Here is a 21860-nt window from a genome sequence, read left to right as displayed (position 1 = left end):
AAGCCAGTAAAACAAAGAATCCTGTTAGACCTAAACTTTCAAATATTTGGTAAGGCTAAATAATTCCATCAAACCAAGCCATGTAGCCGGACACTTTCTCTATCAGTCAAATAGTTCCTTTATAATAGAAAACTTCTGTCATAAAATGCAGACAATTGAAAAACAGGAAATGTTGATGTTTTCAGCATCTCTCATCATCACCCAGAGGTGTGTAAGATTTAAGCTGTGAAAACGAATTGGTTTCAGATACCAAAAGTTCTTGCAAGTTCTGGGAAGTGTTAGTTGTGGGAATATATATATATATATACACACAGAGAGAGACACACACACACACATGTATGCGCACATACACAAACAAACACTTTGTATTAACTTGCTTTTGAGACAAATCTCAACAAGCAAGCAGGTGATAAGCCTTTGTTAATGCCGCTGGGACGAAATGCCACAGCTACAGATTACTGTTGATAAACAGATTTTGAATTAATTAGTTGTACATAATTATCTGAGCCGTTAAGACTCCCAAACTAAATACAATTGCATTTCATACATTGGTGTATGTGACACTTCCCATCCACAACAATAGTTGTTTCATAAGCGAGCTGAGATTTGGAGTAGAGACTTTTCCTGTTCACCCTCTTGGCCACTCTGCTACACACATCCCTGCATCCAGAATGGTCTATCAGCCCATGGTTCCATCACAGAGGAGGTTATAAGCATACTGGAGGTTTGGAAACAAGCTGACAAAATTGGGGTTGGCTTTAAAACATTTTGAACTTCGTGTCAGTGGATGAAAACAAACAATTTTTGAATACTGCTTTAGATGATGACACTGTAAGGCAGGGGTAGTCAACCTGTGGTACTCCAGATGTCCATGGACTACAATTCATAGAATCATAGAGTTGGAAGGGGTCATACAGGCCATCTAGTCCAACCCCCTGCTCAACACAGGATTAGCCCTAAGCATCCTAAAGCATCCAAGAAAAGTGTTTATCCAACCTTTGCTTGAAGACTTCCAGTGAGGGGGAGCTCACCACCTCCTTAGGCAGCCTATTCCACTGCTGAACTACTCTGGCTGTGAAAAACTTTTTCCTGATATCTAGCCTAAATCGTTGTACTTGAAGTTTAAACCCATTACTGCGTGTCCTCTCCTCTGCAGCCAGCAGAAACAGCATCCTGTCCTCCTCCAAGTGACAACCTTTCAAATACTTAAAGAGGGCTATCATGTCCCCTCTCAACCTCCTTTTCTCCAGGCTGAACATTCCCAAGTCCCTCAACCTATCTTCATAGGGCTTGGTCCCTTGGCCCCAGATCATCTTCGTCGCTCTCCTCTGTACCCTTTCAATTTTATCGACGTCCTTCTTGAAGTGAGGCCTCCAGAACTGCACACAGTACTCCAGGTGTGGTCTGACCAGTGCCGTATACAATGGGACTATGACATCTTGTGATTTTGATGTGATGCCTCTGTTGATACAGCCCAAAATGGCATTTGCCTTTTTTACTGCTGCATCACACTGCCTGCTCATGTTTAGTTTACAATCCACAAGTACCCCAAGGTCTCGTTCACACACAGTGCTACCTAGAAGCGTATCCCCCGTCCAGTAGGCATGATTTTCATTTTTCTGACCCAGATGTAGAACTTTACACTTATCTTTATTAAATTGCATCTTGTTCTCATTTGCCCATTTTTCCATTGTGTTCAGATCTCGTTGAACTCTGTATCTTCCGGAGTATTTGCCAGTCCTCCCAATTTGGTGTCATCTGCAAACTTGATGAGTAGTCCCTCTACCCCCTCATCTAGATCATTAATAAATATGTTAAAAAGTACCGGGCCGAGCACCGAGCCCTGAGGTACCCCGCTACTCACCTCTCTCCAGTCTGATGAAACACCATTGACAACAACTCTTTGAGTGCGGTTCTCTAACCCAGTGGTCCCCAACCTTTTTTAGGCTGGGGACCGGCAGGGCATTGGGCCGCGCCCGCAGGGCCGGCGGCCGCGCGGGCCACGCCCACGCTTTGGGCCGCGCCCGTGAGCCGCGCCCGGCCGCACCCACGGGCCGCACCCACGGGCCGCACCCGCGGATCGGGCCGCGCCCGGCCGCACCCGCGGATCAGGCCGCGCCAGCGAGCCGCACCCGGCCACGCCCGCGGGCCGCACCCGTGGATCGGGCCGCACGGGCGCGGCCCGGCCCTGATTCCCTCTCCCCGCCCTCCCGCAGTAAGTAGCTTCCCGGGCCGCAAGTTTGCGGCCTGGGAAGTTTTTTACTGCGGGGGGGGCGGGGAGAGGGAGCCCGCAGCTTGGGGACCACTGCTCTAACCAATTCCCTATCCACCTGACTATCTGAAAATCCAGATTGCAGTCCTTCAATTTATCCATCAGAACATCATGGGGAACCTTGTCAAAAGTTATACTAAAATCCAAGTAAATGACATCAACCGAATTTCCCCGATCCAGCAAACCTGTTACTTGGTCAAAAAAGGAAACCAGGTTTGTCTGGCAGGACCTGTTGGAGACAAATCCATGCTGACTTCCTTGGATCATCAAATTGTCCTCCAGATGTTTGCAGATCGCTCCCTTTAATATCTGCTCCATTATCTTCCCCACGACAGAGGTCAGACTCACTGGTCTGTAGTTTCCCGAGTCATCCTTCCTCCCTTTTTTGAAGATCGGAATAACATTTGCTCTCTTCCAGTCCTCCGGGACATCTCCAGTCCTTAAAGAGGTTCCGAAGATGATGGACAAGGGCTGTGCAAGTTCTCTGGAAAGTTCTTTGAGTACTCTCGGGTGCATTTCATCCGGACCAGGGGATTTGTACTCATCCAGTGTAGCTAAATGCCTCTCGACAACCTCTCTATCCATGTTAACCTGCCACCCAGACACTGTCCTTTGGCTATGGCCATCTCTAGATGTGCCTAAACACTTTGACCTGTGGGAAAAAACAGATGTAAAATAGGCACTAAGCCTTTCTGCTTTCTCTGCATCCTCTGTTAGAGTTTGTCCATCCACACCCAACAGTGGGCCTATTGCCTCCTTTACTTTACGTTTGCTCCTCACATAACTGAAAAATCTTTTCTTGTTACAATGGGCTTCCCTGGCCAATCTTAGCTCTCTCAGCTTTGGCCTTTCTTATGATTGACCTACAGTGCCTAGTACCCATGAGCCCCTGCCAGCATTTGCTGGCAGGGGCTCATGGGAACTGTAGTCCATGAACATCTGGAGGACCACAGGTTGACTACCCCTGCTGTAAGGGATAAGTTTCAATAGGCCTAAACTAGCTCTGTTCACACTTCATCTAGGGACATATTCTATTTGGGTTAATTTTCATCTCTGCTAAATCAGAAGAAATAGGAACCGATCAAGTGCTTTTATTATGATCAATCAGTAGGAGAAAAGTTTCGCTCTTCTGCACAGAACCAGTTTGGTGCAGTGGTTAAGATTGGTGGCTTCTAATCTGGCAAGATGAGTTTGAGTCCCCACTCCTCCACATGCAGCCAGCTGGGTGACCTTGGGCTCGCCGCAGCACTAATAAAGCTGTTCCAACCGAGCAGTGATATCAAGGCTCTCTCAGCCTCACCTACCTCACAGGGTGTCTGTTGTGGGGAGGGGAGAGGAAAGGGAAGGGGATTTTAAACCACTTTGAGATGCCTTCGGGTAGAGAAAAGCAGTGTATAAGAACCAACTCTTCTTCTTCATAGTTGTTGAAATATTGTTCAGTGCAGGAAAACAGTGTTGACAGAGGAAGGCTGCATTAAGCTGAGCGCTGCTTCATCTACAAGCAAACTGAAATTAATACAGAAAAAATGGCTTGGCTTTACAGTGCAATACTCTGCGTACAAGCAATATAATCTCCAAGCAATGGCACAATGGTTGAACATGGAGTTAGACTGTATAAAAAAAGTGCTTGCATCCACTTTCCTGCTTCAGCCCCAATGAAAGCTGCTTCTTTAGGATTTCTCCAAAATGACATGGTAGATGATGCTGGTAGCTGTACTTGGAGGTGAAGTCCAGATTTGATTTGATTGTTGTTTTTATTTCTCGTTTGATTTATATACCGCCCCTCTCAGACTGGTCTACATTCATTGAACTCTGATGATGAAGAGAAGAGAGTTGGGTTTTTGTACCCCACTTTTTATTTATTTTATTATTAAATTTATATCCCGCCCCTCCTGACAAGTTGGCTCGGGGCGGCTTACAGAGTAAAAAGGGCCCAGTAGCCCCACTACAATAAAACAATAAAATCAAACACCTCCCCCCCCTCAATATTAACAAAAAAACCAATATAACAGCAACAAGATGACAGGCAAAAAGAAAGTTACCTCCCAAGATACCTTCTCTACCCTAAGGAGTCTCAAAGAGGCTTGCAGAAGCCTTCCTTTCCATTCCCCACAATAGAAACCCTATGAGGTAGGTGAGGCTGACAGAGCTCTGAGAGAACTGTGACTGCCCCAAGGTCATCTAGCTGACTGCAAGTGGAGGAGTGGGGAATCAAACTCAGTTTTCTAGATTAGAGGCTGTTGCTCTTCACTCCTAGCAGATGTCCCTGTTCCTGAAGTGGAACACTATGTGGTGGAGAGAGAATGTTGATTTCAGCATGCAGAAAAGATCTTCCTGAAGATATAAAATAAATAAATGGGCTGATGGTTGGTAAATATCAGAAGTTATGTACACACATCACATTGCTGCATGCATGTATTTCTGGAGAGGGCTTTACGCTCTGCGGGTGCTAACCTTTTGGTCATCCCCAGCCCCAGGAAAGTTCGCCTGGCCTTGACAAGGACCAGGACCTTTTCGGTCCTGGCTCCAACCTGGTGGAATGAGCTCCCGGAAGAGCTGCGGGAACTTCCAGCATTCCACAGAGCCCTCAAGACAGAGCTCTTCCGCCAGGTCTACGGTTGAGGCCGGGCAGCAAGGAAATCATGCCCCCCCTCATAAAATGGTGGTAGCAAGCTCCATCAGCACCTTTCCACCTCCCTTTTTAGATGAGATGTGGGATTAGTCTAGGGCAGAGTCTGCAGTTACTTTGTTTATTCCATTGTCAATCCTGTTGAATTCAGATCGATTTGAACTCGGGTCTTCCTCTCCTCCCCCCCTCCATTGAAACAGGAAAGTGTTCTGCATGTGGTTAGGGTAGTTCAGAAGGTGGGGAGCCAAGCCTCTTTCTTTTCTTGAAGCGGGTGGGGGGAGAGGAGCCAAGCAGGGAGCCTTTTTCTTTTCTTGAAGAGGGGGAGAGGATCGAAGAAGGCAGAGGAGGGAGAAAAAATCCAAGACCGACAGAAGTTGAGAGAAATTAGGGGCTTCTCCTTTAAGGCAAGCTTGTCACATGGCCACCTTTGGCCAATCAGGGCGTCTCTACCACAGAGCCTGCTTTCTCTAATCCGAATCTTGAAATATTGAGCATTAAAAGCACTCTAAGATAAAGGTAGGGTCACTCCGGATCAATCCTTGCTGCAGAAGGAAAATTTAAATCACCCAAAATCAAAATGGAAATCGCATTCTGTGTAGACAGCAGGGACTGAATTGACCTGGGATTGGAATAAAAGCTCCATGCAGTTTACACCTAGGATGAGTTTTTTCGCCGCAACTTCTTGGTCTGATAGGCTATTTTATCTGTATTAGTTTTTACTGTTTTAGGAGTTTGGGGGGGATTTTATGTGATTGTAACCCACCCCGAGCCTCTGGGGGGAGGCAGGAAATAAATACTAATACTAATACTACTACTACTAGAAGAAGACAAAGAAGAGGAAGAGTTGGTTCTTATATGCTGCTTTTCCCTACCCGAAGGAGGCTCAAAGCGGCTTACAGTCGCCTTCCCATTCCTCTCCCCACAACAGACACCCTGTGAGGTGGGTGAGGCTGAGAGAGCTCTGATATCACTGCCCGGTCAGAACAGTTTTATCAGTGCCGTGGCAAGCACAAGGTCACCCAGCTGGTTGCATGTGGGGGAGTGCAGATTCGAACCTGGCATGCCAGATTAGAAGTCCGCACTCCTAATCACTACAGCAAACTGGCTCTCATACTACGTAATACTACTACTAATAATAATAATAATGGAGCATAGCAGTGCCTGATAATGGTGGGAAATGCTGTCAAATAACAGCTGACTCATGATGACCCCTTCAGGTTTTCAAGGTAAGAGACATTCAGAGGTGGTTTGCCATTGTCTGCATCCATGTCATGAGGGCTTTCAACCATATTCTAACTAGGGCCAGCCCTTCTTAATTTCTGAGAAGTGACAAGATCGGACTAACCTGAGCCATCCAGGTCAGGGTCTTTCCTGTTAGCTTCTGGCATGATGGAGTTTCACCACAGTTCCTTATTGCCATATGAATTTCATTGTTTAAAAATACTTTGAGGAAAGAAAGGTGTATATAAAACTGAAATTAAAGCAATGTAATGTTTTATAGAAGCCACGTTATACCTCTTTTGAGCATCAGCCATACATTACATTGCTGAGTGAAAAATATTTGAACAAACTATTATTTGTTGCACCGGTAAAATGACTTTTTATGGTCGGTACACCACACCTGCTATGTGCAGATAATGTTATATTAGCATTTATTGGTAAATTTTGCTTAAGTTTTCACAGAGGAAAGCAAATATATTCAAAATTAATGACAACTGGCAGTCCTACAGTACAACAAACCAAATGTTTGGAAAGCTGTTCTAGGATGAAGGTGGTCCTTCCCCCAGAAAAGTAACTCTGCAGGGGAGAGACTAAGGGCATGTCTGGAGACATTAGCACAGCCCCCAGAGATTCTGCCTTTTTTTTTAACCACCACTGGGTCCCTAGTCAAGGACAAATTCCCTGCCACTCTATCTGCACACACCAACCTAGAACCTTCAAAACTACAGCAGAAGTGTGGCTACCACCAGTGAAATCACCATGCTTCCCCCTCCTCTCCCAAGGACATTTTAGAAAATTGAAATGTGTGATGTTATCACATAGAGAACATCCCTCTCTCTGCACCATTCGTCATCTGCTATTTGCAGGGTTGTGAAACACACAATGCAATGGTGTCACACCACTTGCTTAAAACAGGATGAAAGGAATGGGAGAGGAGAGACTGCCATTATCTGCGGCAGTCTTGTGTTGACTTTCTGGCGTCCCAGTTTGGGCAAGAATGGGTCTTTACAAACTGATTGTGATGAACTTTTGTAGGAGAAAGAGTCCGGGACAAAGTGCCCTGTCTGTCCTGCTTCAGATAAACACATTCAAAGGGCTGGAGTTACAGTCATGACACCTGGTAATTTCCCCAGGTGTTAATAACTTCATAGTCTTTTACAAATATATAGGCACACAAGCAGACAAATGAGTTCTTTAGCTCATGATATTTGTTAAGCATCTTGGATAGCTATCTGGGTATCTTTCTTAATGAGAAGAAATGCTTAAATTAGCATTTCTAGCAGCAAGTGTTATATCAATGTTAAAATGAAGGATGGCTTAATTAAACATAAGTAGCAGTTTTTACCCTTATGAAAAATTAGTAACTCTTTGCAACAGAGTTCACTCTCTTCTTTCTTGGGCTTCAGAACTGTTGTTTGTTTGACAAAGCTAATGTTTTGTCACGTTCTTCCTGAGGTACTCAAAACAATTGCAACCTTATGGTTATAATGGGGAGTTTAATGTAAAGGTCTTCAGAATTAGATAGAAGGAATCCTTTGTTCCTTGGCTGTTTGATCCAGGAGATTCATTGTGCGGATAAAAAAAGGGAAGTTTCAAGCTTCAGGTCTAAACACATCCATATGAAACACATTCACCTGCACATACCCCTTTTGCTGTTGAATTTAGACAATCCATGCCAGCCACTAGTCTGCAATTGACTGAGACAGATCCAGGTGTAAGTATATAGATCCATTGCTGTCATGTTTTCATTTGACCTTCTGAAATACATTTACACTTGTGTCTTTTATGGCGGAATAGCTGAGGGCTGCCAGGTCCCCAAGCCACTAGTGGGAGATGGGAATAGGATTGCCAGATTCAGGTTGGGAAACTCCTAGAGATTTGGCGATGGGACTCGGAAAGGACACGGACAATGACACAAAGTCCACCCTCCAGACCACCCATTTGCTCCAGGGGAACTGACCTCTGGAGATGAACTGTAATTCTGGGGGGTCCCCAGGTCCCACCTGGAGGTTGGCACCCCCAGAGCTGCCCGTATAAGAAAGTGGGCTTCCAACGAAGGTTAATGTACATCTAGTTAGACTGAGTTGTCTGCTCAAGCATGATTTGGGCAGCACAATGAAAAGAGAGCCAACACCTGCAGGGCAGCAGCATGAGAATTGTTTCCCAGACCTGCCCTGTTGCTGTTCAAATTAATACCCTGTGGCACTGCCAGGATCTGTCCCAGCAACGTGGGATTCAGGATGGGGCAATGGGCAGAGGTTTTCCAACTGTTATCTCCTCCTGGGTCCATGCTACATTCTGCTGGTTAGCTCCAAGACAAACTCCTGCCATTCCGTCAGGGCTGTGGGGAGCTCAGTTTGCTCTTTGCCTTTTTGGCCCTGAAAGAGGAAAATAGCCATATTTTGCTAACGGTGAGAAAATGCCTTGAACCAACTCTTCCTTGGTGTGTGTGAGTGTGTTCACTTTGTTCCATGAGCTTTACTAACTGTCACTCTCAAGAATTTATGTCTTGCCAAAATAACACATTAAACAAAGCCTTAATAAGAAATGCAGCCTTGCCCCTAAGTATGCATACAATTATTTTATCATTTGGACAATGAATCCCTCGTCTTTCAACGCCGATACTCAAAAGACAGGATATAAGAATTAAAATCAAAATCTAATACAAGGACCAAGGAGATCAGAAGCAAAAGCAAAACAAAAAGCCCCATGAAACCCAGATTAATTAATAATAAATTCAAGCCCATTATCTTAAAAGTACATCTAAAAGCAAAGGTAAATTCCTAATTCAGCTTAAAAATTCTACTTAAAAAGGCAATCTCCTAAATTCAGCCCATTTTTAGCTGGTAGCTTTCCGTCACAGTTTAGGGGCAATCCCAAAAAGGACTAATCTTATAGTCAGTGTTTTGGAGGGCTGTATTCCAAATTGAGGAGGTACATATGGGAGAAGCTTCCTGGTTCTAAACAACCAGAGCCTAGAATTTATTTTGGAAGCAAATACTCAAGAGCCATCAATGTGTTTAATCAGGCACAGGATTTTAGCGTAGAAACATATAAGTTCAATGCATTTCCATTTTTTTTAAATCATAAAAGGAATTAATTGCATTGTAACTAGACCGTGTTTTTGTTTCTAGGCTCATTGAATTATATTGGCAGATATGAGCTCCCAATTTCAGCACCTAGAACGAGTGTGACTTTCATAGGATGTATTTACAAGTCAGCAAATTAGGCTATACGGGGGGATCAATTGCTGAACGGTATCCGAGATATTTAAAAAAAAACTATTTCCTGACATAATGAAAGGCGTATCTTCTCTTGATCTAAAACTAGAAATTCTTCAGGTGCTTTAAATGTTTAACAAAATGGCATGCCAAGACAGCGTTTAAGTGAAAAATAAAATAAACAGTACCAGCAGGTGCTACTTGCTAGTTGAAAGAAAGTCCAAAAAAAAATAAATAGCTTGTTGCTACGAATAGTATACGGTTACTCTGCAAAAACCGGTCACCCTGTTTCCTAAGAGATTAAAAGGGAAACATTTCATGAAGTGGACCACCAGTTTCGGTGCCAAATGCTAAAAGAAGCACCACAGACTGGACCCAAACAGTATGCTAAGGACATGGTCTGGATCACTGCAAAGTCAAAGCTCAGGGGTCTCCGTTCCTAGGAATTCCTTCTGGCCAAGGGTCCCAACAGGTCAGCAGCGACAGCGATTAAAGTGAATGGCAGAGAACACATGGGCAGGAAACACAGCAAACACCATGTATCATTTTGGTGTCAGTTTGCAGCACACAAAATCCGTTTGACCCACACTGCAACTTAAGTGTGAAAGCATAAGAGCTGTCTGATGCTCCCGTTTTCACAATCTAAAGTGGAGAGATCATTAAGGCTGAAAATGTGTTGATGCTCTTTTCATAGAAAGGCATGCAGTTATTCATTTTTGAGAGCAGCACGGTCAATACATGGGATAATGGATTCGGTAGGTTCTACTGCAGCATAAAACCTGATTACGGCACTCTCTGACGTCTCCCTTGCTTTTAGTTCTGCTTCCATTCTAGGCAAGATAAGGAAAAACCTATCTTTATATATGCCCATGTGTTATACGTGTCTGAGTATACATTCAAAGATCATGCCACAACAAAATAGATGTATCCCCAGATTTAATTGACAGCATACCCTGGCTGGTCCTTTGGAAATTCATGTTTTGGTGGCAAGCATGGCTTTTTTAGAGAACCTCTTCTGAAGAATCTTATCCTGAAATGGTACAATACAAAACTCCAAATACTTTACTTAAAAAAGCCATTCTTGCCATCGAAACTTGTCTTTCCCAAAAACTAAAATCACAGTTATACTTTGATCCAGCACATCAAAATTGGCACTGAAATATTCTGTAGTATCAGTATTTCCCCCACCCCCATTAAGTCACAATTGATTTATGAGGAGCCCATGGGGATTTCAAGCCAAAAGAAATTCAGTGGTGGCTTCGTGAAATGTGCAAGTACATGGAAAGACATGACAAAAACAAAAGGTTTCTTAACTCGGCATTTCCCAAGGAAATAAAACCATGCACCCAAAGCTCTAGATCTGAAATAGTTTTACGGATGTCTGCAAAATGGGCTGAGATCTTAACACTACAGTATAGTACTATTGTCCAAAACATTTCCTACTCTCATGATCTGTATCTTCAAAGACTTTAGAGAGAACAAGTGATAGTTTAACAACAGCAAACCCTGAATTAAAATGGTTATAAAGACTGCTGCAGGTTCAGGAGGGGAATAAAAGAATTTACAAAGAACCCTTCACAATTATTAAAAAATCTACAAATGTCTCTTAAGTATTTTGATTCTGGTTTATAATAGGCTGCACGTTTCCATTTATTTACACCGTTGATTCATTTCAGCATAACTTTTTCTCAGTCTATTTTCATTTAATGCATCTCTGCTAATTAACTACATCTCTCCAAAACTTTAAAAGCAACAAAGAACCAACACTGTCTAGCCAGAGGGCTTCACTACAGACTAACAAATAACGTTGTATAGCCTACAATACAACAGACGTTCTGTAAATTGAGAAATGACACACAAAATTTGAACGTAGATTTTTGATTGATTCTTGCACCATAAACATTAAATTATCTCCTATTTGTGCGTGCATGTGTATCTGGGCACACCTAGCCACCCAACAGATGGTCAGTTCTGTCAGCTTCAGAGGAGTATAGAGAATGAATCCACCCCCTCCCCTTTCCCTCTCTTTCTCCAAATAGGTGATTAGCACTCTAAATTTTTCACTTCCACCTCTCAGTCCCAAGTCCCTTCTTCAAGACATGGGAAGAGAAAAAAAACATGTCAACAAGGGTCTTCTCAGCTCTATTTTAGGGACAAAAATCACCATACAGAAAATGCCCTTTCTTTCTTTCCCTTGATCGATTTTCGACAGCCCAAATAAGTTAGGGTATAAGACTATCAGCTACGCTCAAATGCTGCAGCTATAGAATTTATAATATGGATACTGGAGAGCCATCACCATATGGTGTAGGAGTCAGTTTTAGCAGAAGAAAATATTTCCATTTGTTTTGGGAGAGGGAGTGGAAAAGAGCATTTTCCATGTAAATTCTGGAAATCTGTTCCATGATGATAAATTACTCGTCGGGGCCACGAGATCACCAAAAAAGCAGTTTGAGATGTATGAATTTAGAAAAAAGTAGGCAAAAAGTAGTTGCTGCTGCCATCTGGTAAGTAAAATAGAGAGGTCAAGTACATTTATGGACTGGAAAGAAATAGATGAGAAAAATCACATAACAGATCCCACTACATCGAAAGCTGCCACATTCGTTGGCATGCTACAAAAACCTTTTTATTTATTTCACTGTTATTGTTGAGTATAACCATAGCTAAGACGGAAAAGGGAATCCATTCTCATTTCCAAAGTATAGTTAAAGGAGCTAAGCAGTGCAAGTTACTAAGAACGTTAGATATAGAATACGCAAATGCATGTCAGCCGAATCCTGGCTGTTTTTTGGGGAGCCTATCTGGGGAGCCTATCTGGGGAGCCTATCTGAGTCTCCTTGGGCCCCCACGCAGCCCCTGCCCCTCCAGCTGAGATAACACGCAGCACCTCTGCTGTGCCTCCAGATAACACGCAGCACCTCTGCTGTGCCTCCAGGTAACACGCAGCACCTCTGCTGTGCCTGGCACGGGAATACCCTCAGTGGCATGGGCAAGCATCTGGCCACCACAGATGGTGTTGAATGGGGGACACCCAGACATCCCTATTCTTGTATGTCATCAACCTCTAGTGCCCTGTGTAGTCTGTGTACAGAATTCCACCATTGGGTTCCAGGAGGGCTGATGGGTGATGGATGCCCCACTCCCCAGATATGCAGCTGGGGCTTATGATGGGGGCTGGTCTCTTTAAGGTGGGATAGCCATCAGACGTTCCTCTGGCTCGGCTGTCTCTGCCTCCTGCCAGTGACAGACTCTTGGCTCTATATCCTCAATCCATGGCTTTCATTGGTCCTGCCTGCCCTGTCATGCCCCCCCCCCCACAACAGCACTGGAATGGAACACTGAAGCGGAGTTGCCACGGATGCCACGGCAGCAATGGACAGCAACACTACTGGGGCACCTTTTTTCTTACTTGGCTGCCACGTAACTGTCCCCTTAGGGAGCAGACTGGTGCCGCAGCCGAGTGACACCCGGCCACCGCAGCGTTGGCACGGCTCAGGACTGTTCTGCCCATCTGCTGAGTTCAAATTTTAATAGGCATTTTTCTATTGCTCACACCTATCTTAGATTTTAGATTTCCCCCCTACTGTGCCATTGCCCATGCGAGTACAGTTTATTTAAAGTTTCAGAATTAAGCTCTTGGTTTAACTTTCCGAAACAGTGAAGATTACATCCTGGTCTCTTTCCCTCCTCTTAAACGATGTATTTGCTTTTGGGAGCATAAAAGGAATGACAGCAGAGGTTTTGCTGTAAAGAATTACACCAACATCCTAACTTTTGAAAATGAGAAAAAAATAGCCCATACATCTTCTATTACCCGCATTACTACAAACAACAAAGAGCAGGCGGTGCCACTGTATCTAACTCAGCCCAGTTAAAAATACTTCTCCGGTCTACCCATGTTCTTTTCCTTGCCTGTGCCCTAAATTTCCTTGTGTACCACAGGTGTGCAGCATGTAAGAGGGGAAAGAACCTCTGAACAGCTATACCATCAGCTTTTACTTGGCTCCTTTAAAATTTTAGGAGTATGGCTTGGTTACCATCTAAAACAGGGGTAGTCAAAGTGCGGCCCTCCAGATGTCCATGGACTACAATTCCCAGAAGCCCCTGCCAGCGAATGCTAGCAGGGGCTCCTGGGAATTGTAGTCCATGGACATCTGGAGGGCCGCACTTTGACTACCCTGATCTAAAACCTAAAGAGATAGTAGCATTGGCTTGTTACTTCATAATGCAGCATGTCAGAATAAGACCAAGGAGAGCTGAGATCGATTCCCACTCAGCCATCTAGTTCATAATATCACCTGGTTCCAGTCACTAAGGGTGAACCCATCTCACAGTAGCAAAATGTCAAGTTCTGGCTTAGTATATTGTGGCTGATAGTGAAACTATCTCACACTTAGAAAAACTTGAAGTATTTTCGTACTTTGCAACTACACTGTCTTTCAGTATTTTCTTTAGCAATATTTAAAGATGTCATTTTATAGTGACATGATTCAAGGCAGAAAACAATGCGGTGAGATCCAAAGGGAAATACCACACAATAATACTTCTGCACAGTGGAAAGTCCACAGTGGAAAACAGTGGCCTGTTTTAATACTGGTTGGTAACACATCATTTGGCTGTACTGTTGTGACTCAGATCCCTCTTCAGTTTGAGGGGTAGTTTATAGACAACTGCCTACCCTATAGACACTGCATGGCAGTCATCGACTTTGAATTGGATAATAAATGCATTAAATGCAAAAGGTACATCTGCTCCCAAGCAGAAAACAGGGATGCCAGCCAGATGCCAGATCTCCAGGCCTTACCTGGACTCTTTAGATTAGATCAGTAGGATTGCAGAGGCTGCTACATTATTTGACTTCCTCTCCCCACCCAAAGCAGGGGTGCATATATTTGGGACAATGGTCTCTCTGAGAAAGATACTACTAATTTGATGAACATAGGCAGATTGTGAGTGGGTAGGCAGGTGGTTGTGAGTTTCTGCATTGTGCACGGGGTTGGACTAGATGACCTTGGGAGTTCCATCCAACTCTATGATTCTAGGATTCTAACCTCATCAACTCTCAGTCTCTCTTTCCCCTCATTCCCATTAAATTCAAGCAGCCAGCACCAAAAGCATACCCTATTATATATGTGGACTCAATAGTGCTAACCTTGATCACTATTCAAATGAAAAATTTAAGTGAACTAATCACAGGCTCTTGCTAGGACTCATGGACCAATGAAAAGGACCAATCAGGTTCTTTGGCAGATTAGCCAAACTGTATATAAGTCCGTGTTGTGCCTATGTTTGATAGTTAGCGTTTGGATCAATAAAGAGCTGGCTGTTTTCAGGGGGCTGTGCCTATCAAACCTGCAGAAGTAATACCCCACCTTAAGCAATATCCCAACCTGTAATACAGGGGTCATCAAGATATATTAACGTCTCTGGTTCTACTCTGGTAGAGCAATTGTGCTTACTGTTTGGTTCCTGGGAAACCCAGGTTCCCGACTGGGTTTGTCCTCACTCCAAACAAACAAGCCTTCTAGTTTCTTTATCATACACAAAAATCACATCAAACACATTGTTTGTGGGGTTACCAGGTCTAGGATAGCCCAAGTTTACCATTTTTCTATAAATCAGAACACCAATAATCATTCAATGTGTGTTGGTTGTTAGAATGCCCTGCATATGCCGACTGCTTGCATGTAGGCTATGCCATTTTCTTCTCTGGGACACTGATAATTTCTTTAGATCTGCAGACCTTCCTCTCCATGTTGTGATGGTAACTATAGTTCCCGCCACTTCCTCAACCTATCCCCGTTCAACCCTGTCTTTCCTTAGTTTAATCTCTTGTGTGTATGTTTCAAGAACCTTTGGTGTGTGTGTTGTGTACATTACCTTTCTTCTTAAGAAAACAATTTTCCAGTTACTCCAGAGTGATTCATTTTAAGAGTTCCTGAAGGGAATAACCTCAGATACATAGGTGGAGATCATGTTGTTACCCCTCTTGCATTGCTAAATTCCCCAAATCAAATTCTTACAATCTAATTTGGGTAAGGGTATGGTAGGCAACCTTTCAAGAAGGAAATTGGTTTTTTTAAGTGTTTTAGAAGAAGAAGAGGAACAGAAGGAGGAGGAGGGAGGAGGAGGAGTGGGTTCTTATATGCTGCTTTTCTCTATCTGAGGGAGTCTCAAAACAGCTTACAGTTGCCTTCCCTTTCATAACACACCAACAGTTCAGATGATCAGGATAGGGTTTGTGATACATTCATTATATGATTCCCAGGCAATATACCACAATATCAATTTAGCCTGCACCTGAGAAAGATTTGCTTGAGTTTGCTGAGCAAATTCGCTGTAGGTTAATATATGTTTTGCTCCACCTTCACCTCACCCTTTTTCTTTTATTTCTTCTTTAGCACAAGTTATAGTATTCCTTTACCTCTGAATCAGTGAATAATGGCCAGCATTTCCCATCCAACCCAGGACTATAAAACAGTTTCAAAATTGCAGTTTAATATCCTGGTTAGAAGAATGAGCATCAATTATAGTTCATTGGGTTCAGATGTCAAGGTTTGGAGTGGGACTCAGGAAACATTTCTGTGGATGGAAGAAAATTCAGGCCAAACTGTCTTCTTCTGCCATCTCCCACTGAAACCCAAAGTATTCCCTGAAAAACTGCTCCTAAGGTAAAGCTGCCCCCAGAACATCAAAGAGGAAGATTGAGAGGTCTGCTGTGCAATGGAAATCAACTAAAATTAATCCAAACCTACAGTCAATTTTTCAAAAGAAAGTCTAAAGCAAATCAGGATATATAAGGGAAGGAAGGCTGAGGGTCAGGGAAGCATGTGGGTATGAGACAATGTCATAAAATGCCAGAATGCAGTTTGGTATTATGTTACATGGTTGAATTGCTGATCAGAATGTTTTCTTGTTGAGGAATTCTTTACAATGTTTTACATTGATTGCTATTTTAGGATTTTATTCTTAATATGTTGTTAGCCACCCAGGAAACAAGTTGTCTGATTGAGACACAGAATAAAAATGTTGTAGAGAAATAATAAAATGTGTGAACTGACAGCAAAATTTGTAATAACAATATTTGGTCTCGCCACATTTTCTGCCTTTAACATTTCCATCAAGACATTGTGGTTACTGGATATTGTCAGAACAATTATGCCGAACTATAAGGGCCATTAGTTTGATCTAGTGAAGCTCGTCTTTCAAAAGCAATGGAACAGCATCCTGGTTTTAAAATGCCGGATACTCACCCGTGGCCCACCAATATTAACTCATGCAATAAAATAATGATGGCTTAAATGTAATACAATTATTAAAATAGCAAGCATTTTGGGGAAGATATTTAAATATACATTGTAATGTATGTAGCCCCTGCCTACATTATATGAATACATGTATAATTATTTCAATGAGCAATGTTCTAAATCATGGGGGGGGGAGAAATCTGTCTATTTAGGTATTTTACCTAAGTTGATAACTGAGCTTGGCACTATATATAGCTCACAATTTGTTCTGCTGATGAGCAAAGTCCATCCATATGGACATTAATACTTAAATCCATTGGGCTGCTTCTGAAATTTATGCAAACATAATAACCTAAATTTGATATTATGAGCAATCAGGGAACACCATCTGTAATGTTCTGCTCTAAGTGCACGATAAAAAAAAATCATTGAAAATTAAAAACTTTCTATACTGCCTTTAAGCATTCAAAAATATACAGTAAGCCCAGATGTCTATATGTTTAATGAATCATGCAATTACAGTCTCTGCCGAAGATTTTTTTTTAAATTGAGGCTATGAAAATGCAGCATTTTGAGCAGATGTCACTAAACACCTTTTGAATTTGACAGCACTTCATATCTTTATACTCCTGTGAACTTTAATTTACTATTTTTAAAAATGTTTTTGATGTCACTATTACTAAGCAGACCCAGATTCACCAAAAAGAAATGTATATATTTTCAACCCCTCCAGGATTAAAAGTAAAAAAAGGAGGGCTAAGAGAATGCTGGGGGTATTGAACATTCCCTCAATTCCGATAAATCTTAAGTAAATGTTCAAGGGGTAGTTATAAAAGGAATAAGGTTACTTTCTTTGTTTCTTCTTCAGTTCTGTTAAAAAGCGGCCTCTTTCTGCCCCAGTTCTGAAACAGTCTAGGTAACTATTCAAATGGACTGCCCAATCCCATCCTGTTGAATGGGTGGACCCTTTTTAAAATGCCCTTTGTTGCCCTTCCCCATGCAGTACCTGTTCTTGTGAAGTCATTGACTCATTGTTAGTAAAGCCTTTTTGTTGCCTAACGTTAGCGCCGTTTTCCTCCCTGCTACACATGTTAACAACAGCCAGAGACTGCAAAAAATAGTTCTTGTCATAATTATACCAGGATCACCCACTACCAAGCTGGCGTATGGGGGAGAGAAGATACAGCTATGGATGTAACTGTATCACAAAAGCTTATATTTATCTGAAAGGCATGTTTGTTCTAATTAAGCGTCTCTTTAAATAGGCAGGTCTGTGTTACAAGACCAATCTGATTAACACATGATTTGATATATCTTGGCAGCCTGGTGCTTTTAAAAGATGATCCCCTGTTTGAGTCTCAAGATGGCTGAACGAACAGCTGAGGACAAGGCACAGCAGACATGAAGGAAAACAGGCCAATGGTGTTGTTTTGTGCTAGTACAGTTTGCTATAGGCTTCTATGCAAGCATAACATGGCAACACCAATAATGGACACGCGGGTTCCCCAGCCCACCAAGATTAATTTGCCATTAACATCTGGGAATGGGATTAGGGATGCCACTTACCCATTATGGGTAGGAGATTTTCAACTCTCTGTTCTGGTTGCCCACTGCCGCTCCTGTGGCCTATAGGGAAGAAATAAATTGCTAAATTATAACATTACATTACTTCTGGGGGGGACCTGAAATTATGTCCATCTGCTCTTGGAATTGACACCATGATTCCTACAGCAGAGTGATGTCATTTCCAGTTTTTTTTTCCTGGAAGTTATGCAATGCCATTTGCCAATGACATACCCCCACACCCTGTTCCACTTACCCCAGACTTCCACCAGCTGCCTGTCAGTGGCTGGCAACCCAAAATATCTCCACTCCTCTCATTTCTCCCCAGTTATTCTGATGTCCTTCTTCAGAAATAATTGGGGAGAGCCCATGTGATATAATAATGAGTGTTGGACAGGGATCTGGGAAACCCAGGCTTGAATTGCCACTTTGCCATGGAAGTCTGCCTGTTGATGTTGAACCAATCACACAACTTGTGGCCTACCCTACCTCACATAGTTGTTGTGAGGTTAAAATGGAGGAGAGGCAAATCATGTAATCTGCTTTGGGTCCCCACTGGGGTCAAAGGTAGGGTATAAATGAATTAAACAAATGAAATAAACCACCGGCTCTGTCCACAGTGATATGCAGTAAATACTGGAAACCAACACAATCTTCAAACATGAAGTGAGACACTGAAGTTTTTTCCTCCCATGAGGAGCTGAGAGGCCTGATATGGGGAAACAAATTCGAGGAAGGAGGCAGAAGGGATCAAGCAGCCAAACTAGGATCAGGTGCAACTAGAATGAGTGGACGTGATGAGGCCATCAGGAAGAGGCTTAGTAAAGTGTAGGCTGAGAAGTAGAACAAAGAGGCCAAGCAGATCCCTGTGTGGCTTTGTAGGGTTGACCTACATCTCTTTTGAGATATCTATCCCACAGTTCCATCCTCACCTGAGAAAATGAGAAAGTGGCAGGAAATAAACCAACAAATATATATAAATAAACCAAGTGGCAAAAAATGTTCTTCTTGCCAGTGTTGCTGGTGGAGGGAGTGCACATTGAAAGCAAATACCAACCCCCATGGTTCAGTTGCACATCTAGATGTGGATTTGAATGACCTAGAAAGCATTTTAAAAGGGATATAACCATATGGCTTGAATATATTTAAAAAATCAAGCAGAAACTGAAAAATGAGAGTTTAAATTATCAAGAGTTATTCTGGTATTAAGAATTATTCTGCAAGGGTTATTCTTTTACACGATTTCTAATTTTTTTGTGGCAAATTTGCAACTCCTTACCCCCTTCTCCCCAATAACTTGGATGGTGCCCTGCAACCCAACAGTTTACATAACACCTAGGACAACCTTTCTCAATTATTTTACCATTGAGAAACCTCTGAAACATTCTTCAGGCTTCGAGAAACCCTAGGAAGTGGTGTGATCATGCAGAACACAATTGGGAAGCATAGCTGCATACATGCCCACTAGGTATCCCCTCCCCTTCCAGGCCATTTTTGGAGGGAGGTGCAAGTCAACATGACTTTATGTGGTCATAACACCAGACAAATTTTTAACAAATTATAAAAAAAATTATTCTCACTAATTTTTGATAATTGATACAATAGCACTGTAGCTAGAAAATGATAAAATGGGTTTCTAATAACTCCCCATTTTGGTCTTGCCTTTCTCAATTATCTTCAGAATAAGAATCTTCCAAAAAGTGTCCTGTCAAGAAAACTAACAGACTAAAACCAATGTTTTGATAACAAATTGTGTCTTCAAAACCATGTAATACACAGCTTGCTACTACATTATAATACTCACATATTTATGTAGGATCAGGCCTCTATGTGAACATATGTCATACAATTTGCTAATGATCTCAACCTTATGTAAAAAAACAAAAAATATATTAAAAATGAATTTAATCAAATGTAAACTAAAGGCATTTTAGAGAAATACTCACAGGTCTTCAAGGTAGTCAAACCTTACAAGCACACTGTATGCATACTGAATCTCCAGTTAATGACCTAATATTGCTGAGTTACATCTCTAAAAGCCTGACTAATAAGGTACAGCTGTGTATTGTATGTAAACTTGCTTAAAGAGACATGTCCAGTAGAAATATTTAGCCCTATAAAAGTTGCTTTTTTATCAAAAAGAGACCCTGTATGAAGTATCACAGCATTGTAGCAAACAACTGTATTTGTCAAAGGAACTTATGTCAAAAAAGACTTAATAATATATTTTTACAATGTCCAAAAAGGCTCAGGCATGTGTGCAGAGAAGGGGACATAAAACCAAATTAAGCTTCTCTGAGCCTCACAGAAAGGGGCAGTTAATTATACTGATCATACTTTGTGGCTCTTTCTCAATATCCCACACAGAGTTTCACTGAAAAACATAATTTGAACAATAACACCCTGAAGGAGTCACTGTAATTATTTGTGGGACCAGAACAGGAATATCTGCCCCCCCCCCCCAAAACAGGCCTACACAACTGTGGTATATCAAGCTTGAACTCAACCCAGCAGCCATGTCCCTGCATCCTGGAACTGAGCTACAAATGGAAAATTTTAGGGCTTCCATATATGGCTAAACAATGACTTTACAATCAGCCCTGCAATACCATCCATAAACAATTTACGGCAAAAAAGCCCCATTTGCCATTGAAGGTTTTATCCACAAGCACATCCAGAACAAATGCAACAGAATAAATCAACAGTTACCATGGCCTGGGCTTCTCCTTGGAGTAGGCCACAGAGCAGCTTCAACATTGCCAGGGAACAGGAGGACTCAGAGATTTCTGCCTCTTCCCTCCACAGGGTGGCTCCTTTCTGCTGGTGACCAAAGGAGGCAGGGGAAAAGAATTTAGCCTCTCCCATTTGTGGCTTCTGTGTTCACAAACTGTCCAGCCGAGCTACTCTTGGCTCTGCTGTGGAATTTATGTGTGCAGAAAACTTCCATTATGCATCTGACGCCAAGTCCTTGTGTTGTTCCACAATCGTCACTCTAGCCCTCAGCCAGCATTTGCTGCAGCTGCTGTTTCTTTAGAGCAGGGGTAGTCAAACTGCGGCCCTGCAGATGTCCATGGACTACAATTCCCATGAGCCCCTGCCAGTGACTGCTGGCAGGGGCTCATGGGAATTGTAGTCCATGGACATCTGCAGGGCCGCAGTTTGACTACCCCTGGTTTAGAGATGTACTGTGTGGTTCAAACTGCCTGTACCATAACAATTTATAAATGTATGACCAAAATATTCACTATTTGAAAATCCATGTCATCCTATGAACTCAGACTTCTGCCGGAGTGTTTTGGTGTATTTCTTTGCAAGGGAAGATATTTTGTCCCTGTGAGGGAACTCTACAAGGCTTCCTTTCCCCCTCAGAAAGCTCTCTTTTCTCTCAGAAACTTTTTTCAGACGCAGCCTACGGTTCCCTCACCACAGGGACAAACTGCCTTTCCCTCCAGACTCCAACAGAGAGCCAAGCCTTTAGTGTTACATACAAATATGAGTTTCCATTAAGGTATTTTAACCTTCCAGCCATGCAGTACATTTCAATATGCAGTACATATTGGGATGATGCCCAATATCTCATGTTGCCTTATCTAGCATTTATTTATTATTAAACTTATACCCCGCCCCTCAAAAAGTTGGCTCGGGGCGGCTTACAAATAAAAAGCAGCCTTTACAATAATAAATACAATAAAACAATAAAAACA

The 21860-nt window shown here is 42.5% G+C and overlaps 1 long non-coding RNA gene across 4 annotated transcripts in view; it reads right to left on the bottom strand.

Annotated features, from left to right (window-relative positions):
• Positions 1 to 20969, bottom strand: part of LOC143829307 (uncharacterized) — a 221673-nt gene extending 200704 nt beyond the window's left edge. For 2 of the 4 annotated variants that reach the window (XR_013228061.1, XR_013228062.1), the window contains exons 1-3: positions 20866 to 20969; positions 19961 to 20023; positions 18160 to 18219 (exon numbers count right to left, since the gene is read on the bottom strand). This is a non-coding gene — a long non-coding RNA (uncharacterized LOC143829307). Of the gene's footprint in view, positions 1 to 18159; positions 18220 to 19960; positions 20024 to 20102; positions 20193 to 20865 lie in introns of those variants that run through there. The other 2 variants (XR_013228064.1, XR_013228063.1) reach the window with 2 other exon arrangements.
• Positions 20970 to 21860: the final 891 nt, after the last annotated feature.

Source organism: Paroedura picta, chromosome 2 (genome assembly GCF_049243985.1).
Source record: "Paroedura picta isolate Pp20150507F chromosome 2, Ppicta_v3.0, whole genome shotgun sequence".
Taxonomy (NCBI): domain Eukaryota; kingdom Metazoa; phylum Chordata; class Lepidosauria; order Squamata; family Gekkonidae; genus Paroedura; species Paroedura picta.
The sequence above is the reverse complement of the archived record's forward strand: the minus strand, read 5'-3'. Positions and strand labels throughout refer to the sequence as shown.